This window comes from Pinus tabuliformis, chromosome 1_2 (genome assembly GCF_031772625.1).
Source record: "Pinus tabuliformis cultivar Carrire ecotype Pingquan chromosome 1_2, CPIR1, whole genome shotgun sequence".
Taxonomy (NCBI): Eukaryota; Viridiplantae; Streptophyta; class Pinopsida; order Pinales; family Pinaceae; genus Pinus; species Pinus tabuliformis.
The window spans coordinates 689,313,373-689,320,618 of record NC_142298.1 but is presented as its reverse complement, the minus strand read 5'-3'; the positions used below and the strand labels follow the sequence as shown (position 1 = coordinate 689,320,618).

The window sequence follows — 7,246 nt, the reverse complement described above, 5'->3', positions numbered from 1 at the left end:
AACACATCACATAGTCAACGACACTTGCCCCATTGTATGTGTTGCAAGTGAAGTTCCCATACTTTTTCCAACTATCTAAACCATTGCAAAAGTTTAGTTGAAAGCCCCACACAATGTAAGCAACTCATCTCCAAAATGATTGTTAACTTTTATCATCTTCTAAACACCTCACCCATTGGGGATTCTCCTCTTCAGTGAGCCAAATAGGATTGTTATCTTCATTGCAACAAAGGATACTAGCTTGATTATTTGTTGTTCTAGCATTGAAATCTCCCACTAAAAGAACTTCTCCCTGCTAAGAGTACACAACAATATCTTGTTTTAAAGCTGCATATGGATCCTTGTTGTCAAGCCCCTCATTTTTGTAAGTTTTTTAGACTTGAAGGGCAAAATAGCACGCTGCAATTCTTATGTGATTCTCATTCTCTGATATTTTCAACCATAAATATTGTTTATTTGCATCTTCTTTAATTAATTGAATATGACAGCCTTCTTTTTCTTTCACTAAAACTAGTATTTCCCCATACCCTTTGCCATTTTCTGCTACCTTGTTCCAAACTGCCAACTTCAAATAACTGTCAAACACAGGAGTTTTGCAACCATCATGCTCATGAGTTTCCGTGAGACAAATTATGTCTCTACCTTCCGCAATAGGCCCTAACCCAGGTCCCCTCCTCCAAGGGTAACCTCTACAATTCCAACAAACTAAACTTAGGTAGACCTGGGTAGGATTTGACTGCTACGCAGTTTGGCACATAAGACTCAAATTTGAGTCTTCACCCCTTTTTGTCCATGCTGCTCTTGTTGTTTTCGTCTCTATTATTGAATTCTCTGTTTTTTTTTACTGTCAGCTTGCTGCCTTGATTTGCCTAGAGGCCCAAACACTGTAATAACGGTTTTCCCATTGTACAACCATACCATTTTCCCTTCATTTTTTGCTGTTCTAATTTTCTCCACTTCATCCCTTCTCTCCTCTTGTTGTTTTTTGGTTAGATCTTCATTGAGGAAGAAGTATGAGTCTATCAAGAGTTTCTTTTTATCCAAACGCTGTGGTTTTTCTTGTACGCTTGCCATGGTGACTTTTATGGGTTGAGGCATCTCTTCACATATCCTCCCAACCCTTATTGGTTGGAAATTTTGCTCTTTTCAATGTAGTTTCTCTTTCAGAAAATCTCTTGTCAAATTGAGAGTACTTTCATTCTTCCCATAATCTCTTATTCCCCTGATAATAAAGTTTGTTTTTCTATCCTGTCTTTCTTTTTGTTTTATTTCCTGTGCTCTGCGATCACTTGCATCTTCTTCTTCCTCTGTCTTTATGTAACCATTAGCGTCTTTAGCTCTAGCTTTGATTTCTTTTGGACTATCTTTCCCACTATTCATTTTTGCCTTCTCTTTGGAAATCTCTGTTTGCTGAAATACATGTGTATCTCCCTGAGTTTGTTTAGAAATTATCACATCTCTGTTTGTGGTTATTACTTCTTTCATGTTTTGTCATTCTTGTTTTCCTGTCTCTAAAGCCTCTTGTAACATTGTTACTTGTTCTTTTAAAATTCTATTACCTTCCATTAGACATTGGTTTGCAACTGTGATCTCTGAAATTTTGCCGTCTCGTCACTGTTCTATGGCTTCCAAAATATTTAGCCTTGTTCTGACCTTCATTAGGTTTTGGACATATAGATTTGATGACCAAGTAAGAGTTGTAGATGTGGTTTATTTTTGTTTCTTTTATTTATTTTCTTTTTCTTTTTCTTGATCTTGATCGGTTTTCTTCTCATTTGTCCCCATTTAAAGCGAGCAATCCTGTCTTAAAATGCTCTCATATTGCTTTGCGTTTACCCAAATCAACCTTCCTGTTTTGTCTATTGAAACAATTTTGACTTGACCCTTCCTGTTTTGTCTATTGAAACAATTTTGACTTGACCCAAATGATTTGTTTCCACAAAATCTGAAATTTCCTTGCTCTTTACGCCTTGGCACTTCTGAGCGTTTTCCATGTTTTGAACATTCACTTATTTAGAAGTTAGCTGCCTCACTGCTCTGTGCTCACGAAACCCTGTTCACACTTTCTGCTTGTCCACTGTGCTCACAAAACCCTGTCCTCACTGCTCTGTGCTCACGAAACCCTGTTCACGCTGCCTGTCCAGTGTGCTCACAAAACCCTGTCCTCTACTTGCCCACCTGTTCTCGCTGCCTGTTCCTGTTCACGCCTGCCTGAAATGTTCACGCCATTGGAGAACTACTCATTCTCATGAAGTAATATGTTCCTAAAACTGAAGCTGAAACGGCCATGCCTGCAGATTGCTGCGTCCTCTGTGGCAAATTACAAGGGATCAGATTTTTGTTTTACTCGTGACTGCTCCAATATTGCAGAGCTATTTTGAATTGCGGCCACGGAGAATAAAACTGCAATTTAATCGACTTGGGAATATTACAAAGTGGTGGTCGCCCTGCTTCGGAAAGTGGCTACAGAATTTCTGCGAACTACTCCTTGTCCACGCGGAATTACTCCAAAAACATTGGAATTGACCCCTCATATTTAACTGATCACTAGGCTCTAAACAGCACTACAAAATGTTATGCTCGGTATTGTTTTGATGTAACTAAAATCGAGATGAGCGGTTTTCTTAGAAAGTCATTTGATTACTGTCTCCAAAATCTTCTCCTAAGAAAATCGAGATGAGCGGTTTTCTTAGAAAGTCATTTGATTACACTCCGGAAATCCGTAAATCACACTCATCCGCAATAAGGAATGAGAATTGGCAAATGGACAACGAAGTTTAATTTTAAAGTGTTCATCTACTGGACAGAACACTCACCTGAAGGAAACATACTCAATTTTTCAAGAACCTCCTTTTTTACCTGAAACAAGACACAAACATCTGACAATAACTATATATAAATCAACATGAAGTTTAGTTAATTCCAGGATGCAACTAGTATAGGTAAATTCACTATTGTTGGGACAACGATTTTCTACAAAATCCGACATTTCACTGATTTTGCTTTTCAACTACTTCTTTGGTATGCTAGGAAATTTGTTAAGCAGAGACTCAACTATCTTATTCATGCCTTGGGTAGAGGACTGGATAGTACGGATCTAAAGAAAACATATATCAAGAGAGATGTCAGATGGAGTACAAGTCTAGGAACCCCAAATCATAAATCCTTCATATGGGAAGCAAGATTAGTGATTGCTCACCAGTTCAGGTATGTCTAAGTCTGGAATAACAATGCAATTTTTCTTTTGTCGTTTAGAAGGTTCCCGATCCTCTTTAGGGTTTGCCTCTGTTAGACGTTCAGAAGGCAGTTCAATAAGTATTTTTGGCAAACAAATCTGAATTCGCAGAGCTTGTAAGCAAATTTGTTGCAGTCTATGTCTAGCATTTGACTCTGGAGGAGAATGTTCACTCTTCATGTTATGCAGATTTGTTATGATGAAAAGATGGTTTGACTGCAAGGCTTGTTCCGTTGCATTTTCTAGGACCTTTTGCTGCCGCTCAAATGCAAGCCACTCAGATTTAGTTTCTAGCCGTTGGTTATTCCAACCATTTTGGGACACACTATAGGGGGGTATATCCTCTTGCATATCTTCTTTCATATCTGATTCAATGTCATCCAAACAGACACCCTGTTCATGCATACGACAATATATCATTTTCATACCTTGGGATGGAAAATATAGGTGCACAATTTGACATGTTACTAGGAGTCATCAAGGCCAACAAAATTATCTTCAATCCTATACATCCCCAAAGGAACTAAATGGTTGCACTCAACTTATATACCAACTTCCATAAAAACCTTATTTTGAGGTAAATTCCAGCAACACTACAACGAGATGAACCCTCAATTACCGCCAAGAAAACTTGGGCATTACAACAAGAAATATTAAAATGACAGTAAAGGCCTTTTATGTACTCCTGATTAAAGAACCTCATCACATAATTTTTTCTCTAGAATTTACCTCAGCGTCAGAAAGATATCCATTAGGTACAAAAAAACCCATCACTATCATCATCTTCTTCAGATTTAAAATTCTCTGTCTCAACCTCAATCTTTTCTTCCTCATTATCCTTGGCACAGTCAGAAAGGCTTTCCCCGGGATCTAACTGAAGATATTTAGAAGATTAAGAAAAGCTTACAAAAATATTGATAAATACTCTTTCCCAAAAAGATTCAGTGATTTGTACCTCTTCCCATTCTTCATCGCTATCAATCTCATAGCCCAAAGGAAACTCCTTCCTGAAAGGATTTCGAGGCCTAATGCTATCACTGCATGAAAGCCAGAGAGTCAAAACCAAAAACTTTCCCTCTCGTCTAGTACAGGATTAGGAACCCATGAGCTTCAAGGTGATTCATGTGTTTTTCATCGTGGTCTATCAACGTTAACAACACTATCTTTCTTTAATAATTAACAGCCTTCAGACTATGCAAAGTATCTTCTCCTTTTCTTGGAGAAGGTTCCATAATAATCAGGTTTGTAGCTGTGATCAAACTGCAAAAACTTTCTTCTCTTACTATGGAGCCTAGTTTCTATTTGTGCAGTGGTATTTCCATTATTTCCGGGCAAACTATCACTTAAAAATTCTTCCCAGTCTTTCGCAAGGTTCTTTGCCATGAACTCATGATCTTCAAAATCACCGTAAGTCCGCTTTTTGCTTGTAGAGGATTGCACTTTTGCCAATGCAACAGCTTCAGCAGATGCCCCCATCAAACGAAGTTCATTGACCAATGCAACTTTGGGTTTATGTCAGATACTCCAACTCAGATGTCTTTGTGCAGAAACTCTCCGATTAATATTGTGCCAAGCTTCCAGGTGGGACCTGTGTGCACCAAGAAATCAAACTTATTCAATTGAGTGTCGCCTGTTTTTGTATTGCAAGTTGTTTTTTCATCTCAGCTTCTTCCTTTTTCACGTTGTTTCTGTTTTTTATCTACCTCTTCTTGTTGCCGTTTCTTTTCTTTCTCCTGGTTCAAGACAACTAACGATGCTATCAACTATATATGGTGCCATCATGGAACGCAGAGTAGATGTGTTTCCTACCGGAGTTGTATAAATCTTAGCTTTTCTTTTTTCATGTTGGTTGGGAAAAAGAGGTTTCCTGATTGAATTTGAGTTTGACTGTAATAATGTAAGACAATATTCCACATATACTACAGAAGTAGAAGACTTGATTTTTTTGGGAAACATCTTTGTGAAATCAAATAAATAAACAACATGATAAACTCAATATAGGGGTAACATGTCCTCATAATTTTGATAATCTCACGAAGTAAATCAACATTGCCAATTTCCCACATTCATATTTGCATGAACATCTGGATTAAAAATGATGCAAATCCATTTCAACAAGCAATCAAAGAAAGCAGTGTGGCCTGAAAATCTTACTTGAATAATAGCTTCCTTCTGAGCACGAGCTTGTTCCTTTTCCTAAAATTGCAATAAGAAATGTTAGTAAAAGCTCCAAACACTATCTTTTAAAGCTTGCATTCTTTTATAAGAATTCAACTAACCTGTTTCATCTTCTCCCTTTTCAGTTCCTGTTCCAGCCATTTCTGTTCCATCTCTTCTGTTCATTTCTTTCTTTCTTCTTAATTGCCTCTTTCTCCTTCAGCTTTGCTTGCTTGACCATTCTACATCAATAAACAGAGACATGTTGGCAACATTGCATATCTTCAACTAATCGTACATATCCAGATTGCTAAATCTAACAACATCAATTTAAATTGGCTCGCAAATTGATTCAATTCATAAATATTTGATTGAGAATGTTACATCTGAGTATGATTTTTCTGAAGCAAGTCTGCAACCATAGCACGAATGCTCATCTCATCATCAGCTTTTGCAAGCAATTCCTCAACTTTAGCTACAACTATATTCCTGTTTCCTTGTGATTCCAGTGATGACAATGCTGATAACATTGCTATTTGCAAGCACCAAAAAGTATATACTTAGCTTCTTAATACTGTGTGCAAGGCCTAATTTTTTTTGCCCTGACTTTTGGCGTAGGAAATAATTACCCATTTTCTTCCAGACATGTACAGAGAAGTTAGAACTTCATCGAATATTAGTGTTCACCATACAAAAAATCACAAAATTTAAAGGACATGCTAAATTACAGCATGAAAGACACCACCGATAATGTTGTCTGTAACGCCAATCTCAAACAGTTTTTCACCCCCGTCGATTCAACGCCCCTGCTTCCGCTTAGCTCAGTAAGTACAGCAGGCTTCTTTGCAACATACATCTAAACAACCCGATTCAGGTTGCCACGCGTTAAAAATTTATTAATGAGTGGGAGGAAGACGAAAATGAAAGATCTTATTGACCAATTCTGCCGAGCCAAATTCATCATAGGAATATTTTTGGTGTTGGTGTAAATATTTCTACTGTAAATTGTTTCCCATTAAGGATAAGAATAAGATCTAAAAAAATATTACTTTTAGTGTTTTTTAAACACTTATTTAAAAGTAAAATCGTAAATATATAGTTTTTAGTATCAACCAAAATTTGTACAAGTTTTTCTGCTTAATACTTACCCACTTCACATATCAATTTATTAGTTATTGCCAAAGCAGGGCTATAAAATGATTTGTTTATCAACCATCATTAACTTAACATTGATCAATGTAACTTATAATTATTTATGCAATTTTTCCTCGGGCTTAATTTCTAGCTTGAGTTAGAGGGGCTAATTTAACATGCAAAACAAAATTATACTATAACAAATCCAATTTTATTATTTTTATTACTTTTAACTTTTTATTGAGCCAAAATTTAAATGTTTACACTACAACATCTCCACCATACTCGACTTTTAACTTTTTATTATTTTTAAATTAAATCCACATATAAATGCTAAATGTTAAACATTTAAGCCAACACATTTACCTCTTATGGATTTTTAATTAGGGTCCACATTGACATTAGATTAAATTTATTAAATGTTAAACATTTACCCTATACTAGACTATAACACACAACAATAATATAAATATATGTCAATTTCATTTTACTCACAGAAATTGAGCACTCTACAACCCATCCTACAAGTGAAGAGAGAAATTCATCATTTTGTATGTGTTTCACAATCGACAACAACCCATCTCAAGCAAGTGGGGAGAAAAATTCATCACTTTGTGTGTGTTTCACAACGGACTTGAACCTGTATTTATATCTTGTTATTAAGTGCAATTTGAACCTGGGTCGAGGGTTTCATAAGTGCAAATAAACACGCGGACAAAA

General features: G+C 36.4%; 1 long non-coding RNA gene across 1 annotated transcript; it reads right to left on the bottom strand.

Moving 5' to 3' along the window:
• Positions 1 to 5,394: 5,394 nt before the first annotated feature.
• On the bottom strand, positions 5,395 to 5,974 carry LOC149207620 (uncharacterized). The gene is made up of 3 exons (XR_016252034.1): positions 5,777 to 5,974; positions 5,515 to 5,634; positions 5,395 to 5,431 (listed from the first exon to the last, which is right to left on the bottom strand). It is a non-coding gene; the product is annotated as an uncharacterized LOC149207620 (long non-coding RNA).
• Between the last annotated feature and the right edge of the window lie 1,272 nt (positions 5,975 to 7,246).